This window comes from Etheostoma cragini, chromosome 10 (genome assembly GCF_013103735.1).
Source record: "Etheostoma cragini isolate CJK2018 chromosome 10, CSU_Ecrag_1.0, whole genome shotgun sequence".
Lineage (NCBI taxonomy): Eukaryota > Metazoa > Chordata > Actinopteri > Perciformes > Percidae > Etheostoma > Etheostoma cragini.
The window spans coordinates 1852235-1877491 of NC_048416.1; the positions used below are offsets into that span (position 1 = coordinate 1852235).

The following is a 25257-nucleotide window of genomic DNA, read 5'->3' on the forward strand; positions in this document are numbered from 1 at the left end:
TTGTTAGTCTCCCCCTATGTGTTAAAATCGGGCTGATCCGCCAACACATAAGTCCCCTTTGTTAGCAGGTGACTTGTATTTGTTTTTTTGAGTCTTAGGATCAGAGCTTTAGTTACCCTCTGTTTATTTGATCTATTTTATGGGCCCAAAAACCTTCTTTATTTTGTTATTTTTGGTGAATAAAAGCCCTTATTTTGGAATTCCCCTTGTGACTCCTCTTCCTTAACTGCTTGGTCCCTCACAGCGCCAAATCATACCATTAGCTATCTCAACCAGAATCATTGAGTGCAGCCACAGTCTAGTTTGCCTTTTTTCCAGATTAGAGCAATAGCCCCTCCAAATGTCTGCACACATCCCTGATAATACTATGCTAATAAATGAAGAATTGACATTTTTCTTGGTTCTAAAGAGAAACCTGCGAGCAAAAAGCAAGAAAACAGCAAAGAAATGGCCCAAACAGCATAGCGCCCCTTTGAAGTTGAACATGCAGTACATAAGCAACCTTGCAGCAGCACCCCAGAGGCCTTAACTTGGAACCCTGAAGGGAAAAGAAGCCCTAGGATGACGTAGGAACAGCTGGGGAAGGTTTGTGGAGGCAGAACCCAAGGAAACATCATCCTGGAAGGAAGCGCGGATGACCGCCCAACAACAAACCAGCTGGGGAAAGTTCCTGAATGACCTACATGCTCTCAGAACAGTCAGATGGGTTAAATGAACACATGTGGTACTGTGGATCCTTGAGTCTAACCTTACACGTCGGCCACTGAGCCTATCAATGTTGTCTAAATTATATATTTTTCAAAGTTATATTTTGGACTCATTTTTTAGATATATTTGTTAGACATATAAATAATTCTTTTAAAACATTAACAATTTGGTTGCCCCCCCCGCAGTAACTTGGCGGACCCCCCACTCGGAGTTTAAGATCTCAGTTTCAACTCTAGTATCCTACATTAAGCTGCAAAGACTAATCGAACAGTCATTTTTATGACAGGGAAATCTTTGATTCCAGCTTCTTACTAAAAATGTGAACATTTTCTCATTTCTTCACTTGTCTGAGAGCAAACTGAATATCTTTGAATTGTGGACAAAAAAAACAAATGACTTTTTGGGAAACACTGATCCACATTTCTCACAACTTTGACATTTTATAGACCAAACAAGACAAGAATAATTGTTAGTTGCAGCCCTAATCCTAGGTGTTGAAAAAAGATTGTAAGAACTTAAGTCTGTTTTTAGGCAATTTCTTTTACTTCCCAATCCAAATTATTACGCACACAGGAAAATGACCCACAGAAACACTCAGGTAGGTAAAATGCATTTGTTTTATTGGGAAGCTGGTGAGTTTATCACAGGCAACAGTGTCCAAAAATGGCAGGCAAAGGGAAATCCAGAAGGACAGGTAACAGTCAAAATCCAAGGAAACCAACAGGAACCCAGAATACAGGACACAGGGAAAACCTCTAGGAAGGCTGGACACGGGGAAACCCTCTAGGAAGGCTGGACACGGGGAAACCCTCTAACTAACAGGTGTGTTGCACTGTGTTAAGGTGCAACACACTACGGCGGAGACAGGTAATCACACAGGCAGGAAAATAACAGGAAGTCAAACAAAACACATGGGGGAACAGGTAACTTTCAAAATAAAACAGGAACTCTGACACCAATGGCAAATACACTGCAAGACACCTTAAAAACTTCCTATTGACCTGCCATTTAAATCAGTTGATGCCCCTTTAATACATGAAGTGGGTTATTTGTCCTTAAATGTGCAAGAATCAAAATGTTTTCATTTGAAGCTGTAATCAACTATATAAGTTGTTACCTAATAAAGTAAAGTTAATTGTTACGGGAGGAGGACCCAAAAGCAGAGTCGGAGCTTCAACAAAAAAACTGTATTGCAGTCCAAGAGAAAAACACTGGGAACAGGCAAAATCCCAAAAGTAGAGAATGCAAAATACAAAGGCACAAAAAACAGGTCTCAGCAAGGCAAAAGCAGGGGAATACTCACAGGGAAAACTCCAGGAACGCGTAGGCACACAGCACAACAGGCGCAAAGACAAGACAAACGATCAAGCACTAGACAAAGGGAACACACAGGTTAAGTACAAGAGGTAACGAGGTAACGGGGAACAGGTGAGACGTCAGGTGAATCACATTAGGGCGTGGCAGGACCATCAGATGAGCACAAAGCAAAGCTAGACAAGACAAGACAAGACAAGGCAAGAGAGGAAACAATACTACCAAAATAAAACGGGAAGCAGAAGAAACAGACACACAGGGGAACACAAGTCAGGACCAGGGAGAAAACTAAGACAAGAACACAAAGAGGCCAAAGAAAGGGGGAAAATAAACCCAAACAATAACCCCAAACCACAACAGTTAATATTGTGATTGTGTTGCAGACAGATGCCTCAAACGAATCCAGCTGACACAGATCAACGTTAGCTGTTATTTTTAGTCCCAATGAATGTACAGTTATCCAGTATTCATTCTTCTTAAGGTCTGGTCTCCATCAACATCCGACTTGGTGGAAGCCAAAACAATGCAAATGATGTATAAAGTCAAAAATAGCATGGTTGCAGGGGCGGTTTCAGATTAGAGAGAGCAAGTATGAACGGAGGGGAATGCAGATGTTCACAGAGACAAATGTTAGAATAAATGTACAAATCTTTTAGATGAGGAAGGAAAAATGTGTAAATACTAAAAAGCAGGACGACAAATATTAAAGCGAGGCATGAATGGTAATGGGTACATGAATAGGAATGTAGTGTGTTGTTTGATTTTTCCTTCTGAACATATGTGTGTTAATATGAATACAGAAATGAATACATATAACTACATGTAAGATTATAATACATGTAAGATTGATAATTTCCTGAGGGACCTCAAGATATGAATAAAATAGAATGTAAAATGGTTAGGTGTAATAAGTAAATGCTTCACCTTTTGTCCCGGTCTTGCTCTGCCCTATGAAATTATTGCTTATCAAAACCCTTTCAGATGACAAACAAATAAGATAAGAGTCTCAACTTTGAAGAGTAGGGGCTGGATCCTTAATATGATTGATACTGAAGGCAAGCACTCTCATATGACTTTTTAATGTTGTCACATGAACATTCGTACAATGGAGTACCAAATAATGTGTTTCTAACCTTAAATACTAAACAAAGTGTAAATGGCTTGGTTAAACTGCATGTCCCCCTTCATCACCATTACAATGTGGGTGGTCAAAAGATACATGTCATATTTCACCTTATAAAAACTCAAAACATAGAGCATCTAACAAACAATTTTACTCAAAATGGAAGCTCTTTGATTCTTATTTTCTTCGGAGTAGAAGCCGTGGGGATAACAGATGTCCCTTTATTTTACTACGCTGAAAGCAGAACGATTTTGAAAGAAAGAAAAGCCCATTATTAATCCTTAAAATACATTATTGCGCATATTTCTCTAGATAAAAGATCATTTCTTTACTTTATTTAAGTCAGCTGAACCCTTTGTCCCTTCTCCTGCTGATGTTAATGTCTTCTCAGCCATTTCTTCATAACTCAATGCTGTATTTCAATATAAGCTGTTAATGCATTTACTTTTGGGGCTCCTGATTAGGATTTCTTTTGGGGACCGTCCACATTGCAACGTGTTGCACTTGGCACTGAACCAACTTGTGTGTTTTAAATATTAAACGCTCATGATGTACATATAAGCATTTAAAAACTAATGTGAGACCAATCAGCAGGAACAATATCTTTAAATACATCGGCTCTGTTATAAGCTCAATCGTGAGACATTTCAAGCGCCCTTGGGGGCCCTCTGGTAGCCACGGGGCCCTAAGCAGGCTTTGGTTCACAGCAACCACAGAGTTGTCATTCCTCTTCTAAACCCTCCTGCCAAAGGAGCAACTTACAAATGCTTTTCTTCTCTAAATGCAATGAACAAGACGCCTCTAGGGAGCTGAACAAGCTTTTTAATAATTTGCCTATAGATTTAATCTCTGGTCCACAGCAGGTCTGCAGCCACTCTGATACTCTGCTAAGTAGTTCAGTGGATTTGAACACAGCTCGATCAGGAATCTTTTTAAAGAATTAAAGACCAAGAGAGTCATTTGCAGATGTCTTATAAAAAAAAAGAATGTCAATAACAAATTAATGTTAACCAAAGTAATGTTTCAAGTCCACAGCTGTAGTGTTTATCTCTCCAGATACCAGATCCGCAGTAGGAGAGGAGTGTAACGTCAAAACTGCAAATGGACGTTTGGCAAAAAACTTTGTTCGGACAGAAAGCTCTTTGTTCAGGGTCAGGAGAAACATTTGCTTTGCGGCTCTCGGTTTGAGTCTCTCTCCGACAACAGAGGCCGAAAACTCTTTAAAAAGTCAATGAGGATTTAGAGGTTTACTGAAGCGCTGAGCACAGTAATTAAAGCAAGGGAAGGGTGCTGATGCCGAAATCACCAACACACTGGAACAAGTCCAGTGACGTGCAGTGAAACTGGGTCATCCTGGTAATACCCCAGCTAGACTCCAGGTTTTCTGTCTCTTACTCACATTCTTCAATGAGTTCAGTGAAATGCATTGGGCTGTTTCAAGGCTCTTTTTGTCCCATGATGAATCGATTAGGGGTTGTCCACATGCACAGTGCCTAAGCAGGCTGTCATAGTCCAACAAGGCCTAATAGACCGCTGTAAACAAACATTGGCTCCTAAAGGGAGTAAAGCTGAGGTTTTGGCTCTTAACCTCCCACCACATCCCAATAATCCATTTTTATGCTTTTTTAAAGGTTTTTGTTAGACATTTTTTCAACATTTTTGTCCTAGAGTTTTTCTAGCTTTGTCTAACATTTTTCTGCTTTTGACATTACATGATTTTTATGACTTTTCTCAATACGTACAGACATGTCCCAGGAGCTCCCTAGATAGTTGGAGATCCCAACCCCGCCTATTTTGAACCCAACGTTACACCCTTTCCAACAAGCCGTTTGTATCAACTATCTGTTGATTCAGCATTGTCCACAGAAACCACTTGCAAAATGTTAAAAAGGCCTCATGGCCATGCTTCTGTTTAACAGGCAACAGTGTGTTTTTTTTAGCAGATGGGAGAAGTCCAACCCTTTCCAGAGGACCCCACGGGACCTTATTTTATACAAAATAGTGAACTGGGAGAGACAAATAGCTTTTTGATCCTGTTGAATTGAGCCAGGGATAACACATATGGTCTTTGTCAATTTAAAAGACAATCTTACAAGTCAAAGTTACATGTGTGAGACAGTTACATCCGGGTACAAAACACAACGAGATCAGAGCATTTTCACAATTTTAATGCAACACAATGCAAAACTGTCTTGAGAAACATGTGTAAGACGGCTCCATTCAGACAAGATCTAACGATTATTTGTCTCTGTTCACGTCTGTCGTTTTAGCCTCAATAAGGTCCCATGTTGATCCACAGGAAGGGGCGGGACTTTGCCTCTCTCTGCATAGATTTAATGCACTTATAACCACACAATGTCTTGCATTGATGTCAATGGGAAAGCTGTAAACTGAAGATGACTATCATCGTAAATACTGTCTATGAAGTTACTAATGTTCCCATGAATTTAGTTTAAATCAGCACATCAACTATTACTATTGCACATTGCAACTAAACAATTTTAGGATGTTCTAGCAAAAAAAAATCCATTACATTTCAAACATTACATGTCCGTGTCACTTTTGTGGTTACTGCTGACAGGATTTATGGTGTATGAAACCAAAACTATTTTCCATGTGTTTTACATGTGGGGCTTCTAAAGCCCTTTTCCCGAAGTCATCATGGCAAAATGTGACAGTGCGGTGAACAAAAATGACATTAAAAACAGAATCATTGTTCATGTATTCCCACAGTAAAGTAAGCAGAAAAAGAAAGTGAGAAAGACGTAAAAGTCAGGGAAAAAAGGAGGAATACTATGTTAGGTGATAATAAAAACTGAAGAGGACAGCAGTGCTGCTCATTATAGTCACAAAAGGGACAATCACAAAATTCCTTTTTTATATTATTTTTACAACAGTGGTGGATAAAGCAATCTAGTACCAGTTGCTGCGCTTGTCTCACAATGAATATCCGATATGATGATATGATGAAGTATTACATTCTTTCAGAGGGATAGTCAATACAAAAACCAAACCTAACTAGTCTAGACCCTCCTCCACAGCGCCGCGGAGGAGGCTCTGGGCTAGTCCACACAGCATTCTGGGATGGGAGGAAAAACGTTTTCTGGTTTATTGGCGTTTATTTAAACCAATCACAAGCGGCAACACAAAGAAAGCGGAAGGGGAGGGACATCCAGCCGGACATGAGGGGACTAGATGAGCTTCTTCCTACTCTCTTTTTGGGCAAGAATTGTTAATTTATGTTGTACAAACCAATATTGCCAGTTTCCTTTTTTTTCTTTTTACATATAATCAAAGCTTTGAAAATAGAAAAAAAACTTCTGTTGTGTGCAACAACAGACATTCTTCCCCCCTCCATTCAGATGGTTAAAGATCTTTGTATACCTTTAGGATACCAGAACAGCTCTGGAACACCAATGTAAGAAAGAAAATCATGCAGTACAGACATGCATTCTTCAAATCATAGAGGACATCCTAAAATTTCCACAGAAACCAATTTTGTTGTGTTGATTTTACGGGGAAATGTGTGTAATATGATGCATGTTACATCTTAAATGTTGGCTTTGTATGCTACACTCTGTGTAAATCTCATAAAGCAGTGACTAAACCTAATGCAGAGGAATTCAAGCAAATAGGGACAAGCCATGTTTGCATACAGGCTGGAGTTAATGGAGTCTTCGAAAGATTTAAATAAAAGTTATGTGGGTAACCCTGTTTATGTTTTTTAAATGTATTTTTAGAGTCCTTCACGCTTAGTAGGATGTGAAGGATACCTAAACCCTGCAGGGCTCATGCAGGAGTCATTGGAGAACGCTGAAAAACATCTCGGCTAACGAGTCTGAGTGTGAACGGTGTTGACCCCCCTGAAGGACATCACAGGCCCCACCCTGGACCCCCTACAACATGTCTGTGGATGATGCTGTCAACATGGGACTGCACTATGTCTACTTCTATGTATGCACTTTGACACAAAGTCCAGACCCCTGTGTGCGTTCACATTTACTCGGCCGTTAAAGCCGATCCTGATTCTGTTCCTGAAGAAGACACCAACAGGGCTCAATGTTGTCTACTTTCTTCTTCAAGTGGCCATTGTGTTCACTTCTACGCACCACATGACCCCTGGTCACAGACTTCTCATGAGGGTTGTCCTTAATCCTCCACTTCCATCAACACAAAGACACACACACACACACACGCACACAAAGGGCCACTTGTTATCCACACCAAGTTTACAGGAAGCCTCCCCTCCTGAGTGGAGTTGACTGAAGAGAGGTCATCTCATGATGTCCCCATTGTCCCTCATGGGGCCCTCGTGGACCCCCAATTCCTTGTCAATACAGGCCATTGATACAACGCTAATTTCTCTAATTAAATGACACCATCACCTTTCATCCCACTCCCAATATATATCCAGTCAACACTGAAACAGATGATGCGGTCATGCTCGTTGGTGATTTTTACCTCCGACGTCGCCTTCCAGGCAGCTAACCCTGACATTAACTCGAAACAGAACCACTTCCTGGAAGGAGATGTTGTGGGAAAAATACAGCAAACACCTGTGGTCATACTCAATCAGTCACTTTGGCCTGGCGCTCACTTTTGACACTTCCAGATGTTTTTTTTTCCCCAGTTAAATTCTAAGTTCCCTAAATAATTCCATTTAGACTTAACTCATCTCGGTTCCCAGGTTTTGAAGAGTTTGGATGCAGCTTTGTACAAAGCAAGGTTATATTAGATTTGCTGAAGTTGAGTATTCGTCAAAGACGTGGAGACACTGAGTCTGAAGGTTGGATGACCTCTTACTCTTGTTTTGGATAAGTTCTCTCCTTTTGTAGTCAGTTCAGCTGGGAAACTGTTCAAAGTGTTGAATAGGGAACAAGAACTGATGACATGCTTTCATTTTGTTCAACATAATCCCTTCCACTAGAGACATTGAGGGGTGTAATTAATGTCACACAAATAACATTCTTTGCCTTATGAGGACCACAGAAAAACATTTTCTACACACATTTCAAAACCCTGTGTTGAAATATGGCAAAGGAAGCCCCAACTCTCATGTATGCCTTCTTCTCCTCCTCTTTCTTCAGTAATGATGGTGATGATGGTACCCGCTGTTTTTGGATACCTCCAGTTAGTGGAGCCGAGCAAAGACAAATGCAAAGCAGATGTCCAGCTGGGTGTGGAAGCACAGCCAAAACCCCACCGCAGCATCCATGTTGACAAGCGTGAACATAACTTATGACGGGATGTTGTACTGGAAGCCAAGGTTAGATGGATGCGTTTATTTGATTAGGACAAAGCACATTAATCAACATTTCTGCAAATGCGCCAGTGTTAGACAGTTGGCTAATTTTCAACTGTAGTCCTGGCTACCCAGCATGCATGTCTTTATGGTGGGAAGAACCTTCTTGCTGTGAGGCTGAAGAGATTTTATGACAGACAGTGGCCCTCATTTATGAAATGCACTAACGACCTAAAACAGGCGTAGGACGGGCGGTGCAGCAGGAGAAGGAGAAGGAGAAGTCATCAGCTGATCACTTGTTGGCACTGGCAGATCTGGCTCTTTTAGAAGACCTCTCTGAGCCGAGCAACAGTGCACACGTAGCTTACACACATGAGCGATGGTGGAGCGCTCTGTTGGATTGATTAAGGGCAGATCAGCAAGGGGGGGGGGGGACGCTACTATACAGACCAGAAAAAGTCTGCAACAGTGTTTTAGCCTGTGGGGTTCTGCACAACGTCGTGCAGGGAAACAGGACGCCATAAATGCAGTGATGGCGCCGCTGAACCGATGCCCAGAGAGCAGGGTCCAGCACAGCCCCAACTGGGGGGTACACCAAGGAGACAGGATGTTACTCCTCGCTTTTAAAAGCTACAGTGTTATGTTTGGCAGTGATATTCAATACAGGAAACATGACAAGGTTTTCGTTTGTCTTTTAAAGTGTCGTTAACAAGTCAATGATTTCTTTCTGCCATTGACCGACATATTTCGGCTTGTTTTTCCAGGCCCTCGGCTGTCAGGAGACAGGGCTGGGGGGGGGTGGTCTAGGACACGTGCTCTTCCTCGAAGCTTACGTTTGCCTGGCTCTGACTTATAAAAAAACACAAGTAAAATAAAAGACTACATAACTGTGCTACCGTGTGTTTATTTAAATATAGGTCCATCTACATGTAGACCTAAGAGATTGCAATATGAGCCTGTTTATTACTATATAAGTATGGCATAAGGATGTGTAAATTAAATGAAATCCAGCTGGAGTCTAATTTAATATGGCAACACTGTTGACCCCATCAGTGATCTCTTTCTATTCTGCGTACTTCCTACAGCCTAATTACAGTTTTTAAGAAGCCAACTAGTACACACGTTACTGAGATGTCAGAGTTTCAATCTCTGCGTTTGAAAAGTGCCGCTTCTTAGCCGGATTACGTCTGGCCATGTTGGAAATAGTAGGGGCGATACTGGGGCATGATATTTAAATAATGATCATTTCCAGCCGGTGCATTCCTAAACGTACGACCATCTTACACTCTGATTGGTGGGATACCAACAACTCTTGAATCCCATATGAAGAGGACTTCTGCGCTGGTTTCTACGTTAGGTATGAATGAGGGCCAGTGTTTCTTTTCTTCTGGCTTTGTTTCTTGAGACTGACATGACGAAAATGCTCAAATCGTAGAAGACATTTCACAAGCTCTGAGACTCCGGTGGCCAAAGTCTGTTGCAAAAATTGATGTCCCGCTGTCAAATCAGGAATCAGGAAGTCTGTGAGTGAAGTGCAAAGTTCCTACTTTTGTCATTATATTTCCTTTTCTTCCTCTATCCTAATTGTTTATATAAAAGAATCAGTCCCTGTAAAATGCCTTTGCCGCAGATGAGCGTTGTATACTTATCTAACCCAAAGATAACCGGCAGCTTTGTGTCCCCATTTACGCTGTCTTCCAGCCAGTAATGGGACACATGAGACGGGCGCTGAGCCCCTCAGTTGCGTAAATGGCCCGGAGATTTGCATGCGTACACAAACGTACTGCGAATACACTGCAGCAGACAAACATAAAAACACTTAACATTCCTAAGGGGTGGCCACCCACCCACCCAACCACACACACACACAGACACACACACACACACACTCAAACACAGCAGGGTGACCTTTCAACTGGAGAACAGAGGACTTCAATCTTTGTCTGCACGCATGTGCTGAAAACGTCCCTGAGCAAGACATCTGCTCTGACATGAGGGGGCATGCATGGGTTAAAAAAAGTTTTAATAAAAAGAAAGTGTTTCTCACATACATACAAGCTTTTTAAAAGAAAAATCCAGCATTTTTCAACCTGGGTCCTATTTCTCATAATTGCTGCCACTCTGACTGATTAAGGTGTCCAGCCGTTAGTGCATGGATTTGTTAATAACCTTTATACATTGTATTGTATCCGTGGTTTTGAGTTTTCCCAAATACACCAAAGAAATGGAAGACAGGATGCAAGAGGTGTGTTCTTCTCCTTTCTCTTGATTTAACTAGTTTTACTATGATTGGGTTACTTTGGTAGAGATGAACTCCATGGAAAGACTGTGATTATACTGAGTCTTTATTTCTCCACTGGCATGAGCAACTTGCTCTCTAGGAGAAAACACCATCAGCCAATCCCAGCCAAAGTGGTCTCTTTTTGAGCTCTGTAGCCCAGTTAAGTACTATGTAACTTTAGCTTCCGAGTTGCATGCATGTACCTGACCCCTTGTTGCAGAAGTAGCTCAATGGGTCCTCACAATGTTGCATAATGTCTACCTCCGCGGTAGAGACTTGGACTACATGTCTCTGCTAACAATGCATATTGGGGGAAGAAGCGAAAGGACTCCTAAAACTCTTCAAATAAACTTGCATTTACAAACACTTCCCTCTCTCTCAAAGTCCAAACCAAAAGCACTGAAAAGTCGCCCCCTGATTCAGCTATCCTATATTTAGCTGTCCCTTTTAACGTGTGTGCAGCTAACAGACAGACAGAAGATTTGGAGCTGAATCAAATGGAAGAGGAAAGATGACGAACTGAAGCAGGAAGGCAGCAAAAGCACCATCTCCAAAAAAATGAACGAGAAGAAGAGACAGAAGATAGCTGGATGTTCAACGGTCATCTCTCCATACGGTAAAAACACCCATTTTTTTAACGTTTACCTCTGTTGAAATGGAGTCATGCCACGAGTATGTGAAAAGATAAATAATTGTTTGTTATTGCAGACTGACCCAAGCTGGTTCTTGTAGGCTTTTATTTTTACATAACTTACAACATACATGAACAAAATGTATGAAATGGTCATTCAGAAGGTCAGTAGTGTTTGAGAGTTGCTGTGTGAAAATGCTTATAGAGTGTAGAATAAAGTGCAACCACATGTGGTGCAAAGGGAAGAGCCATCAATGGTGTGAGAGAGGGAAGGAACGGAGACGACTGATGTTAAATGCTCTCTGGATGGAGCGGCCAGATGCACCCATTGCAATCCAATCTCCACCTACCAGGCCCTGAAGGAGACACAAAGCACAGGCACCAGCCTCAAGGGCCACCACAAGTCCTTTCTTTGTTTTCTTTCATTTGGACCGGGAGATAAGCTTTTGATTTGAAATGTAAGTTTGTTTGCCCAGATATGCGCTACTTTACCCTGAATCTCTAGGTTGAAAGATTTCCTTTTCAATGAAGAAATGACTGATTCCCCTTTTCACGTGAAGTCATTTCCACATTTCCACAGGGATTTAAAAAATTGGCTGCCTTCACAGGGTTCCATTAGAAATAATAATTATCATTTTTTTTTTAATTTTCAGATCTTCCAGAGCACCCGTAGCAGGCGCTGACAGGAGGAGGAGGAGATGGATCTTGAAGGCCCAACTGGCAAGTGGAACATGCTGTTCTGCCACTTGCTGCTGTTTTCTCTAACAGAAGAGTGAAGACACATAGAAGTGAGAGGGACACATGATGTACACAGCATATAGCAGATTCAAGGCAGTGGATGTACGATTTGGGTTTCTGGGGGTTTCTAAAAGTCAAAGGAAAATAGCAATATGGAAAGCACATGAGGAGGTTTTGTCAGCTGTGGATCAGCATGAAATCTCGGGTTGAAGGAATACAGCAGACACTAACAGCACCTGCACCAGGGCCAGCTCGCTGTCTGCTCACAGCACTACTGGATTACACAGCAATGTCTGCTTTTCTTTTCCACTTTGGAGTCTCATCCGTTTTCACTTAGTCTCTGCTTCTTTCTGCCCGCCTTAGTCTCGCCTTTTCAGATTCTCTCTCCCTCTTTGTCAGCAACCGTTGACCTTTGACTTTCGGGGTAAGCGCTGAAGAATGAAGGAAACAACGGTCAGACAATGATATCTCTGTGTCCACAACATCCAACGAAAAGAATTCACAGCATAAAGGAGGTACTATGGGTGAAAACTCACAAAATATAAATGTCCGAACACATAACCCTAATTGTATGGAAAACACATATTTCATTTTAGCCACAGAAATTTGATAACTCTTGGGAAAGGGCATCAAATTCCTCTTCAGAAATCACAAGTGGCTCTATAACTTTTGGGGGAAATCCTCAGCAAAGTTGGAGCACGTAGTCCAGCCACAGTGTTCTCTTCATTTCACTTATTTCACAGCTGCATTGCCACTCCCAGATGTATTTAACTAGGGAACAGAGTCAGCATAGGTGGCTTTAGGGAAGTCAGTGATGCAATCGTTATTAGAAAGAAACAGCCATGCAGTATGACCTCAATGTCGAGAGGGATCAGATGTAGGGCTTCTCCATATGAAGGGTAAGCACGCGTGATCCTAAATGCATGGAATCACATATTTCATTTTAGCGTTTTGTATATTTTTCTAAAGATTTTAACTGTGAACAACTAAATAACAATACCCCTTCAATCCCTTGAATGCATCTCCCTCCGAGCACCGCTGCTGTTGTCTTTGTGCATCAGCAGTTTCCTGAACAGGGGAATAGAGGAAGTACCCACCCATCCTGACTCGGACACTATCTGTCTTTTACTTTCATATTGTTTCTAGACAGGGGAGGAAAAAAAACCTTTGCCCCGACGCTAACATTGTGCTCTTTGCAATCGTCGCTCGGGCCAATAATAAACCGGATGTGTGCAGCGGGTCCCCCAGTTGTTGATGTCAGCGGGGAGTCACTGTTCCTGTTCCCATGGGTAGAACCGGGCAGGGCGGCTGAGACTCGGTACAATGCAGAGGAGGATAAGAAGTGTGTTTGGTGTTCATATGCTGGAAGGATAAGTTATCATAGAACTGCTCAGGGGGGACGGGGAGGGGGGGCTTGTCAAATAACCCTCCCAAAAAAGAAAACCTTCACACAGTGTGAGGTCACACCTCCCACAGCGTCCATCAAACCTAAAGGGATACTTCTTTTTAATTCCCCCAGACACGTGTGGAAAGATTGATGGGTACTGTGTGTATGTGTCGGTGTGTGCGTCCGTGCATGATAACTGTATACCATGATTAGTATCTCAAGACACACTCTACAAAGAGGCCCCCTAGTATATGCTAGCCCAGGGGCCCCCAACGCTACATGACAAGATTGTACAAGTAAGCAGTATATCTAGATGTGTCGATGAAGGGATGAAGGAGGGATTTATCAGAACTACACAACTAAACTGTGTCCTTCAGAGTATTTGACGAGACAGTATTTGACATACTGTGCACCTCCCAGCCGTCACAATCAAATATTGGGGTTGGACTCAAGTGGGTCCAGTGCTCTTGGTCTTAATGACAATCACAATGAAGAAAACCCAAAATGAGCATGGTGGGGGAGTAGGAGTGCCAAAATGTTTTTTTTCTTTAAGTACAATCTTCAACAACAAAATGCACGCACACACACACACACACACACACACACACACACATAGACATAGGCACACAGACCATAGTTTAACATCTTTCAGAATGAACCCAGAGACATGTCGTGACCAGATGTCGCTTTGCTCCATACTAGAGGATAATTACCGACATCATTCAATTACCTTAAATTGTAGTTTTCTGGCACATCTTATGAGTAAGTGCAACATGTTCATTACAAATTGTTTCGATCATGACATTAAGAAAAGCCCCCAGGACCGTTCCCGAATAATACTGCTTTAATTTTTAAGTATTATAATGAGCACTGCATCCTGGAAATACAGTATTTCCTTATTTAAAAGAGGGGGAAAAAACACATCAGTAAACCCCCGGCAATCACAGAATTGAATGCTTCCATGTGTACACCAAAAAAGGTCAATTCCAAGAGTCCTTTGTTAGTACCTAACCAAGCAGTTTTTGCACATCCTAAACTCAATGCAAAGGTCTCCTCTGCAATACACCGCCGCTGTTTTTTTGCCTGCTGCCAAGTGCAATGCAATGCAATATTGCGTTCTCACGTAGCAGGCAGGAAAGCTGGAGAAACGATTAGAGAGTTGATGGTGTTCCCTCAGACAGGGTTATGATGTCTTGCCAAACTCATCCTCTAATCCTATATTCAGCTTTTTATTTATTTTTTTAGCTTTGATCAACCTCAAATCTAGCAATGGAATCGTCCATCCATCTCTCCATTCAGGCATTTCCTGTAAGGGTTTGGGGATGGACCCCCATCCCAGAATGGTTGTTACGTATTGTAACTAATAATTGATGTTATTAAGGTACAGCACATGTTACACATTGTAACTCATATTGTAACTCTGATTCTAAACTCTGGCTCACTATCAGGAGGAAGCCTAATCAATGTGTTATCACCATCAACACAGCAACAGCAGTTCGTGAGGGATTAGCTGTGGCTGAGACGACGGTATCCATCCCAGCTGCAGAGCAGATGAAGGGAAGACAATACTGCTGCAAGACACACGCCTAACTAATGTCATCTGCCTTGTTACCCACCAAATGTGCATAGTTTGCCAGAGGTAGAGTGCCGTGGTGGAAGAAGTATTTAATATAAATACCACAATGTAAAAATGCTCTGTCACACGTAATAGTCCTGCATTGAAAATGTTACAAAATGCACTTAAAGTATTACAAGTGAACGTACTCAATGCAGAAAGATCCTCACATTATAGAAAGTGGAAGCAATTAAAACAGTTCTGTGGAATAACAAGTGTTTTTAATCATCTAATCATCATCTAATCAGCTGGACTCTTAGGCCGAAAGGTACTAATAACTAAAGCTGTCAGATTAATGTAGTGGAGTAACTAAAGTAGAATATTCCTCTCTGAAATGTGGTGGAGTAGAAGTAGAAAGTGGCAGGAAAAAGAAGTACAAGTACCTCTAATTTGTACCTAAGTAGTAAATGTACTTTAGTACATTCCACCACTGTTAGAGTCTAAGATTAAGAGCTACTAAACAGCTAACAAGTACACCACAGACTCAATTAGGATGTAAACAACCTAACTAATTCAATTCAATGCAGTTGTATTTATAGTATCAATTCATGACAAGAGTCATGGGGAGACACTTTACAGATCTAGAGTAGGTCTAGACCAAACTCTATAATTTACAAAGACCCAACAATTCCTAAATAATTAACTAAACCCAACAGAGCTAGACTGGAAAAGAATACTCACAATGTTTCTGTGGTTTTACCAGACAAGTATGGCAGTATGGCGTCCATACGATCGAAGATGACGCATGCATTCTAATGTGTGAGTAAATCCGTTTTCCTCGTGCCAGTTGTCAAAACAAAACAATTGCATTCGTTTCCCATGACCAGAGTATCCGATAGTCCCACATGCACCAACCTGTTTCTCCAAGGATTTAGGCCTTGAGAGCCTGCTCTTCCCTGGGCACCATGCCCATCATATCATCTTCTTGGTACAATGCTTCCCAGTATTAGGTTGACAGCTGAGTCCATGTGTACCGTAACACTGTTGGACCCTGGATGAGGACAGAAAAGGAGCACGTAGCCTCGACACGTAAGCCAACATGCTTTACACAACTGGAAATTAGAAGAAGAATTTGAGAAGATGGACAGCACACGCTCTTGACTCGGTCAGGACATCAGTGAAGGCTGAACGCCGGCCTGCTTGTTGATGAGCTACCACGGTCCAGTTGTTTGTGTCTCATCCATGACTTATCCTTCTGCAGAGTTAGACTTATTTCATTTTCCAGTAGCATGATGTGGCAATGCTTCTATGGAGTCAAAACTTGCCATACTTGACCTCATCACACAATATTTTCAATTCCATCAAGCCCAAACATGAGATGGTCCTTCTGCCAGGACTCGGGGGTTTATAGGCACTTCCATAGTCCAGCTGTATCCTCAAACCTTTGTTTCAACTCAACTGTGTACATAGAGACTCATTATGTAGCCTATGCTATAGCAACTGACGTGCATTTCCTGGCGTTGAAGTGGTTGTGTATTGTGCTGTGTCCACCTATTTTTGAACGGTGCGGGGGGTAAGGACGTATCCAAAACATTTGTCCATCGTATTCATAGGCTACAGGCGGGCAAACGCAATCACTCATAGAAATAGCATGGCTAGAAAGGCCATTGGACTGTTTCCTGTGGTAACATGATTGTACACAACAAAACGGTGATTGTTGGTAAATGTCATAGTGACAGTACGCGTCATGAGGCTGTAGACTGTGTCGCAGCTCGCTGTTCGGGAGATGTTCTCGGAGTTGCAGGGAGTGAGTACGGACAGTTGGACCCAGCAGCAGTGGGTCAGCTGACTGCTAACATCAGACCCAGCCCGCTGTTCATCTCATTCTCTGTAAGACATCGTGCTCAGAAAACGAACCAAATGAAGCGGTCACTCGTGGCTATAGCAATGTGCTTTGTGTGGATGAAGAATGATGTTAACGTGACGCATTTAAAACCTCAGCTCTGTGACTTGCCGGAAGTCAGCTTATCATCTGAAGCATATACATTACCATGGCAATGGTACACTTTAAAATGGCTGCTGCTCTGGCCATTCTGCTAAGCTGATTTGAAAGGAAAGGCTTTTTCTATCCGTTTTATTCCTATGGAATCACCAATGCCTAGAACATGGAAGTAAGTATCTTCCAGGTCTATGATCGTTAACATTTCACCCAGCTGGACCAGTTTCAATACTTTTCAGAGCTAAAGTGTGCAAATTGTCACAATATCAACCATTGGTGCTTTAACAATACATTTACAGAATAAGATTTTGGAAAAATACACGTCATTATGGATACATCATGTAATGACTGACTTAGTGGGTAAAGATTGCATCACTTAACTGTAAAGCAGCCTTTAAAACCAGGAAAAGAATACACTGTCATGTTGCAATATTACAATCCAAAATTTAAGACAATATCTAGTCTAATACATTGATATCAACGCAATTTTGATATATTGGCCAGCCCCGATTGGAATTAATGAAGCTACACTCGCAGAAAGCTGCCAGTGCATGATGTCCTCATTGCCGGGGGAGTTGATTTGATGGTAGCAACTGATCCCAAACAGGAACAGCAGAACTAAGTGCAGCCTTCTGATAAAGCCGTACTTGGCTGGGATGTTGTCACGGTTGTTGAAGAAACTGTGGATGAGTTCAAGGTTGATGCCTCCATTTTCAATAAGACTGAATGTGATCATCCTGATAAGCTGAGGACATTTTCCCTAAATGTCAGTGCACAAATATGTCAGAGTGAGTCGGAGTGAGGCCCCTGTATAAACTACATGTTTCGAGCAGTAGTGTTGGCTTTGACAATCTCATGCATAGAATCGCACAAAAAACAAACCTGGTTCACATATTATTTACTTCAATGCTTTGGTCCAATGGGACATCAAACACATGGGGAAAACACGCAGCCAGCTGCAAGGTTGCAACACTGTATATGTGAGTCTACGTCTCTGTGGTGATACGTCTTTGTGTACGTGTTACAATGTTGTGGGGGGGGGGGGGGTTGAGAGAATGCCTTCACAAAATGTTTGTCTTCATTATACTTTTTAGTTTTTTCCTTTTCTTTGCTATGTACAGTCTTCAGTTGTGTAACTGAATGACTAACAGACTACATTTTTCTCTGGTGTGTGTGTGTGTGTGTGTGTGTGTGTATGTGTGTGTGTGTGTGTGTGCGCGCGTGTCTGTCTGGTTTTCCGATTTGTCTGGTCTCTCTTTTCCAACGGATTATCTCGTGCCTTTATATCATTACTCACATAAGGAATACTTTAAATGTAATTTTTGCAAAAACACAAATCAACTAATACATGGTAAATAAAAAAGTGTGTAAAATACCCGAAATATACTACGTGCCACACAGCTAATCAGAACAAGGATCAGTGTACAACACGTACCCACCCTTCAAATTCACCAGTGCTGTTGTGTTGTGTGATCCGCTGTTGTGTTGTGTTGTGATTTGCTGTTGTGTTGTGATTTGCTGTTATGTTGTGTGGTTGCTGTTGTGTTGTGATTTGCTGTTGTGTTGTGATTTGCTGTTGTGTTGTGATTTGCTGTCGTGTTGTGATTTGCTGTTGTGTTGTGATTTGCTGTTGTGTTGTGATTTGCTGTTGTGTTGTGATTTGCTGTTGTGTTGTGATTTGCTGTTGTGTTGTGATTTGCTGTTTTGTTGTGATTTGCTGTTGTGTTGTGATTTGCTGTTGTGTTGTGATTTGCTGTTGTGTTGTGATTTGCTGTTGTGTTGTGATTTGCTGTTGTGTTGTGATTTGCTGTTGTGTTGTGATTTGCTGTTGTGTTGCTGTCATGGAGGAAACAGGGCAGAGAGGACAGACATGCCCACACACACACATAAATACCTGGACACTTTAAAACTCGACTCAACACTGACACTTTATAAAAATTGATGGTAAATGTCTTTTTATGTATTTTTTAACAGCCAAAGGTTTTTATTTTGTTGTTTTTTTCTTTCTATACTGAATTCTTTTTGTAAAAAAACAGATGTGATGTGTCGTGGTGTAATTTGGTGTCGTGTTTTGTGACTTGCAGTTGTGTCGTGTTGTGATTTGTTGAAATATGTGCAGGCTTGTTTATTGAGTTCAATTTTCATCAAAAATAAACACATTTTTACTGTTATTTGCAAGATGTGTTCCACGGTGTACCCCGGAGAAACCCGCTGCAGATTCCTTAGATGCTATTTCCACAATTTTGCCCCCCCTTCCGCTATGTAGCCAAGATGGCACCCTTTGAGAGTTACAAGTGTCCAGCTTTCTTCACTCACTTTTTGACGGCTAGAGTGCACTAGGGTACTCATAGTACATACATTTTGCCATACTAGCCAGTGTGAATGCACTTATGCGTTAAAACTTGTAAGTGTAAGTATGGAATTATAGGCAAATTAAGACACAGCACTTTTTTATTTCATGTACAGCTGACAGACCCATTTCCTTACACTTCAGACTCAGTAGGAAACTTCTCAGCTGGTTTATGTTTATACGTTGAGTTTCTGATTCACTGTCGCATGAATCATTGGCCTACGTCAGCAGACACACCCCAGTTTGGTGTGTCTGTGATTGTTTGTATTTTCTTCCATGACCCACTTCATCAGGCCAGCTATGCATTTTGAAGGACTTCAGAATCCTAGCCCAGATGCGTTCATAAATAAGTATCCACGTACTGTTTTGTCAGTTAACATGTATGTTAGTGGACGATCTCCAGAGGGTTTCAAAGGTTTTCTTTTAACCCTCCTACAAGATCAGTTTTTTTTTTTCAACACATGAATGAGCATGTTATCATTGACATGGAGATGACATGAAAATCAGGTAGAGAAACACAGATAGTGTTCACATGATAGCGTTAAAAAGCAAAAACAAAGCCTAATGGGATTTGATGCACCGAGTTACCCAGATGTGTTTAACGTACAAGGCTCTTGATTTTTCAGCGAATTTGTGTAATTTAGTTTATACTAAACTTAGTTTGACCCTACTGTAAACAAATCCTTAATGTGTTACTGTATATGCACCCCGTAGGCTAGTTATTACTGTAAAAGCTAATGTGTGAGCGCTGTGCAAACCCCAACACTTACTGTATACTGTATATAAAAAAGTCAAGACCTCAAATTATGTAATTAGTGTTATGTGTATATAGAAAAACCATGTATCCAATGATGCACCAAACATATGCATTTGTTGTAACAATGTGGCTATTGTGATACAATGTGGGATTCTTTTTTAATTTACTGTAAGCAAATTCAAACGGTCAACGTGAACAGTGTCTAATCTGCAAAAAGAGCACAAATTGTAATTTGATTTGTGACATCACACCCAGGAGGGAGAAGGATTGATGTGGTTTTGGGGTTCCAAGAAGAAATTGCTCCATTTGGTAAGTCAGAGAGGAACATATGAACATTAGCATACTGTGTATTTTCCCAGAAATACTACATTACATTACATTACAACAATGAGGGCTGGCAAAGAGATGTTCGTAACAGAGTCTCTTGACAAGTTAGAGAACGACATCTGTATGTCCCAGGATGGTGCCGAGAGGAACACCTTGTCCTGGAAATAACTGGACATCAGCCTGCAGTTCTTCAAGTTCAAAGACACAACGTGGGATCATCTCTCTTAGTTTTTCTTTGTCTCTGTAAGTCTTACACTTATTGAGTTAAAAGAAGAAGAAGCTTCATCACATTCAGACTCTATGATGAACTCCAGTACAGACTGTAATGTTCAAACGGAGCCTGTTTCCTGTGAGAGGATGACGAGTGTTTACAGGTCAGGGAGAGGTTTACCAAGACTGTCCAACAGGATCGCTTTGCCCAGGCCACGTAGACTACAGGCAACGGGGACAACAGCACGTCCTCTCCACACACTCACGCACCCCCACACACACGCACACACAGGTGCAGAGCAACACAGCGTTGAGGTTAGGAGCCTAATGCGTGTAACCATGTGCATAATGGTGATAATGTCTGTTAACGATTGAATAATATGAGCCGTGCTAATGACAATAATGATGCACCAGAAATAGTTGTCCTCCCGAAATAGAGCAGGAGATGGGTGTCATTAAACAGACTCCACAGAAAGACCCTTTGTTTGGTGTTGGGGTGTGTGTGTGTGTGTGTGTGTGCATGTGTCTGTGTGTGTGCGTGCCTGCGTGTGCATGCACTGACTAACAAATGAACTGTTGGGAGTTGTTTTGACCATGTGAGCGTGCAGAACTACACACACACACACACACACACACACACACACACACACACACTTTTTGCAAGGATAGCGTCTGTTTGTGTGACCACAAGTTTGTTGCAACTTTTGCATACTGTGAACAATTCAGAAAATGTAAAAGTTGCATCACTGGAGATAAAAAAAATACATTTACAGGTACAAGTACAGTTTAAGTTATTTATATGTCAAAAGTTGTCATAGTGGTGGTGGTGGTCTTCAGAATTAGCATTTGTGAAGAATGCATCTTCTGTAGTTTAATTAAATTTGTGTCAAATCATGACAAAAGTCATCTCAGAACACTTTACAGATAGAGTAGGTCTGGACCACACTCTATAATTTACAGAGACCCAACAATTCTCCCCAAAGAGAATGAAGAACAGGCCTACATCCGCCTGAAAAAAGTGATTTAATGTAACAGGTTGTCCAAGTTTTAATGTCTGTTAAATCTCGTTGGATCAGTGCTCACAAGGTTGACCACTCCCAGAGAAGTAACACTAAAGTCATGAAAATGCAACACATTTCAAATCAAACTGAGTAAAAATGTAACATCTCAGTTTGCACTTGAATAGTTTTGGTAATTGTTTGGAGGGGCCCAAATGGAATACTTGACTTACATACATATTTACCGGTACTAAGCACGTTCCCATACAGTACATCCTGCATCATGAGCCATAATCAGACAATATTCTGCAATATACACATTTATTTATTTATTTATTACCTTCAACTGTGCAATGTGTAATTTCTGTTCTTCCACACCTTACTCATGTATATCTGTATACAGTTTGTCTACATGGTTGTTCATGTTCATTGCACATTTGTTTTATTACTATTACTGTTGTTGTTATTTTATTATTATTCATTTTCTTTTGAGCTACTGTAGCACGGGAATTTCCCCAGTGTGCGATGTATGAACTCTATCTTATATCATATAACTCATAGATTTTATCTAATATGTGCATATTCTCATGCGCACACACACACACACACACATGAGTAATACATGTATATATGTTTTGTTGTTACTTGTTATGTTATTACCTGTATACATATATATATGTGTGTGCAAATCAAGTATTCCTAGGCGGCTTCTCATAAGTGTGACTCTTGTGTTTTGAAGTTGTCTTCCATGGGGGGGGGGGGGGGGGGGGGGGGGGATCCTGCAGGCTGTCCCATGACTGCAATCTTCTAATGAAGCTTTTGTTCTTCTCCAGCACATCAGACAAGCCATCTCCTCTTTTCTCTCCACTGTGCTAACTACACCGAGCCAACACTGCACTCCATCAGCCCAATAACAACACCAAAAAGTCTTTTAATTGTTGTGAAGGAGCTGGTGGGGGGGGGAAGTGGTGAAGCAGTGCACATTTCAGGAAAAGTACAAAAAGATTAGTGTGTGCAAGTTAGCGGCGTCCAGACAGCAGAGAGGGAAGGATGCTCGGGTCTGTGATGTGATTGGCTGTCTCTGCAGCCTCCCGTCTCGCGGCTATAAAAGCCCGCAGCGTCCCTCGGTGCGTCAGAACGCAGCCGGAGCGGGCAGCGGACGGTCCTGACGCACAGCCGGACGCACAGCCGGACGCTCAGCCGGACGCACAGCCGGACGCGGCGGAAGCTTTCACTGCTGGAAGAAAGCGAAGAACTCGTAATTCTTCACCGAGCATCAGGCAGATGAGTGGGACTCTGATGGAATATTGATCGGGAAACTTTAAGCACTAACGTGGTGAGTCGATGAAGCCACAGAAAGTCTATCTATCTATCTATCTATCTATCTATCTATCTATCTATCTATCTATCTATCTATCTATCTATCTATCGTGGAATCTAACTACACTCAAGTAGGTTTCCAGTTTCAGTGTGAGGATGCGCTGGATACTTCTATGTTGAGTACTTTTACTTAAGAAAAAGATCAGAATACTTTGTCCACCACTTCTATCTATCCATCCATCCATCCATCCATCCATCCATCCATCCATCTATCTATTTAATTTATACTGTAGACTACACTTTGTCTTTGCTAGTAATCCCTACACACAGACCTGAAATACAAACACACCATTAATGCGCAATTAGAGGATGTCAGAGTGGGGGGGCTGCCAGTGCTGGACTGGCGCCCTGAGTGGTTGGTGGGGGGGGGGGGGGTACGGTGCCTTGCTCAATAGCACCTGGCAGTTCCCTGGAGGTAAACTGGCATCTCCCTAGCTACCAGTCCGCACTCTGTACTTTGGTCCATACAGGGACTTGAACCTGCGACCCCCCTGGACTGCCACCCTATCTATCTATCTATCTATCTATCTATCTATCTATCTATCTATCTATCTATCTATCTATCTATCTTGTTATTCATTAACTGCTATTCTTTGGTTATCGTGAACCATTTCACTGCTGAATAAGTTTGCATGTCAAATACATTTCAATATTTTGCTTACATAATGTCGAATGTAATGAGTAAAACTTTATAATAAGGGCCCAGATCATGTAGTCAAGTAATGTTGAATGAGTGCATAACTCCTGATGATTTAATGCATGATTATGGCAGGATATACTATGAACAAATGTTGCTACCTATTAACAAATGATCAAGTCACTATAGCTTATGAGACTAGTTTACAATTAACAGATCAATTAAGAAATGTTAATTCCCTGTTAGTATAATTCATAAATTGAGATGGGACCTATATCAACAGCAATATGAAGCTATTTCCTTTTTTTTAATCAAACATGTTGCATCCAACCAAAACCATCTAGCAGGTGCCAGTTGAGTGAAAATAAGAATTCCTGTTCTGCTAAAAGACGCTGCAAATGCATCGCTTTGAAATAACCCTTTATGGAAGTGGAACCTGGCTGCTTTGGCTGCATGAAGCAAAATGAAGTTATTAATTAATTGATGATGTGTTCATGTAAGTGGGAACTAGTCCCATGCAGCCATAGTGACTTGATCATGGAATACGTGACACACCTTGCATTAATTCCATGCTTTAAGTCATCATCAGCAAATAAAAATATAGAAGGACTGCAGAGTTGCAGCTCGAATCATCACAGTCCAGTAGTCCTGATGTCCAAACCAGTCTACTGTGTGCAGCTTGTATGTTGGGCTCATGCAGTGTGATGGATGGGCATGGCCTCACAATAACATGCTTTCCATTTCCAAGGCCTTTTTGTCCTTTAAAGACAGGATTTATTGGATCTTGTCACAGAGAAGCCCCCTAAAGTCCGGCGAAATGGCAGAAAGACTAGATTTCACACTGACAAGACTGAACTGTCACAAGCGCATAATTAGAGGAAATGGAGCTGAAACTCAGCTGATAGTTTTCATTTTGAGTCTCATCCTTTTCCCATCTTTACAACACTGTGACGGCATGTACGTTGTTGTTCTCCCAAAATGGAGACAGGGGTAGGGGGGGTGCAAAATAACACAAACCCCCTTTCAATATTAATACAACACCAAAAAACTACAAGCTCAAAATAACCACACGTCATCAGTTTAATATAACAGTATACAATATATAAAAGTACACATTAACTACTACTACTAATAACACAATAAAACAATAATACAGTTACTTGTGTAACATCACCTGTTTGGCACACCTATCCAGTTCTCCAACTCATAACCAGCATCACCCAATATTAATATTAAAACAAAGCCAGGTTCCAACTCAAATTTAGAGTTTTTCTACCAAATAATGGATATTTAACTCTTATTTTTTTCATTTGAGGGACTGTAGTACTGAAAAGAAGCCGGCTGGGATTGTCTTCCTATAGCTCTAACAAATCGTTTCCTAATACGTAAACCATCTACATTTTTCGGCCCCAGTGCACGAACGTGCACATGCGGCCGGACCGGCAACCAAAAACTAAGACCAGAGAAGCTCGGACTACACACACACACACACACACACAGAGGGAGAGGGACTTCATTCTCTGCACAGGATTGCCATTATTTCACTACACATACATAGCATATAGTTATTTACCACTAAATTAATCTGAATGTCCAGTGCAACCCCTTTAAATAGAATCC

The 25257-nt window shown here is 41.4% G+C and overlaps 2 long non-coding RNA genes across 2 annotated transcripts in view; one reads left to right on the forward strand and one right to left on the reverse strand.

The window, feature by feature from the left end:
• LOC117952224 overlaps positions 1–15727 on the reverse strand; it is an 18096-nt gene extending 2369 nt beyond the window's left edge. The window contains exons 1-2 of the long non-coding RNA XR_004658349.1: positions 15717–15727; positions 9268–9274 (exon numbers count right to left, since the gene is read on the reverse strand). This is a non-coding gene — a long non-coding RNA (uncharacterized LOC117952224). The remainder of the gene's footprint in view (positions 1–9267; positions 9275–15716) is intronic.
• On the forward strand, positions 6240–9184 carry LOC117952223. The gene is made up of 3 exons (XR_004658348.1): positions 6240–6251; positions 6989–6996; positions 9101–9184. It is a non-coding gene; the product is annotated as an uncharacterized LOC117952223 (long non-coding RNA).
• Positions 15728–25257: the final 9530 nt, after the last annotated feature.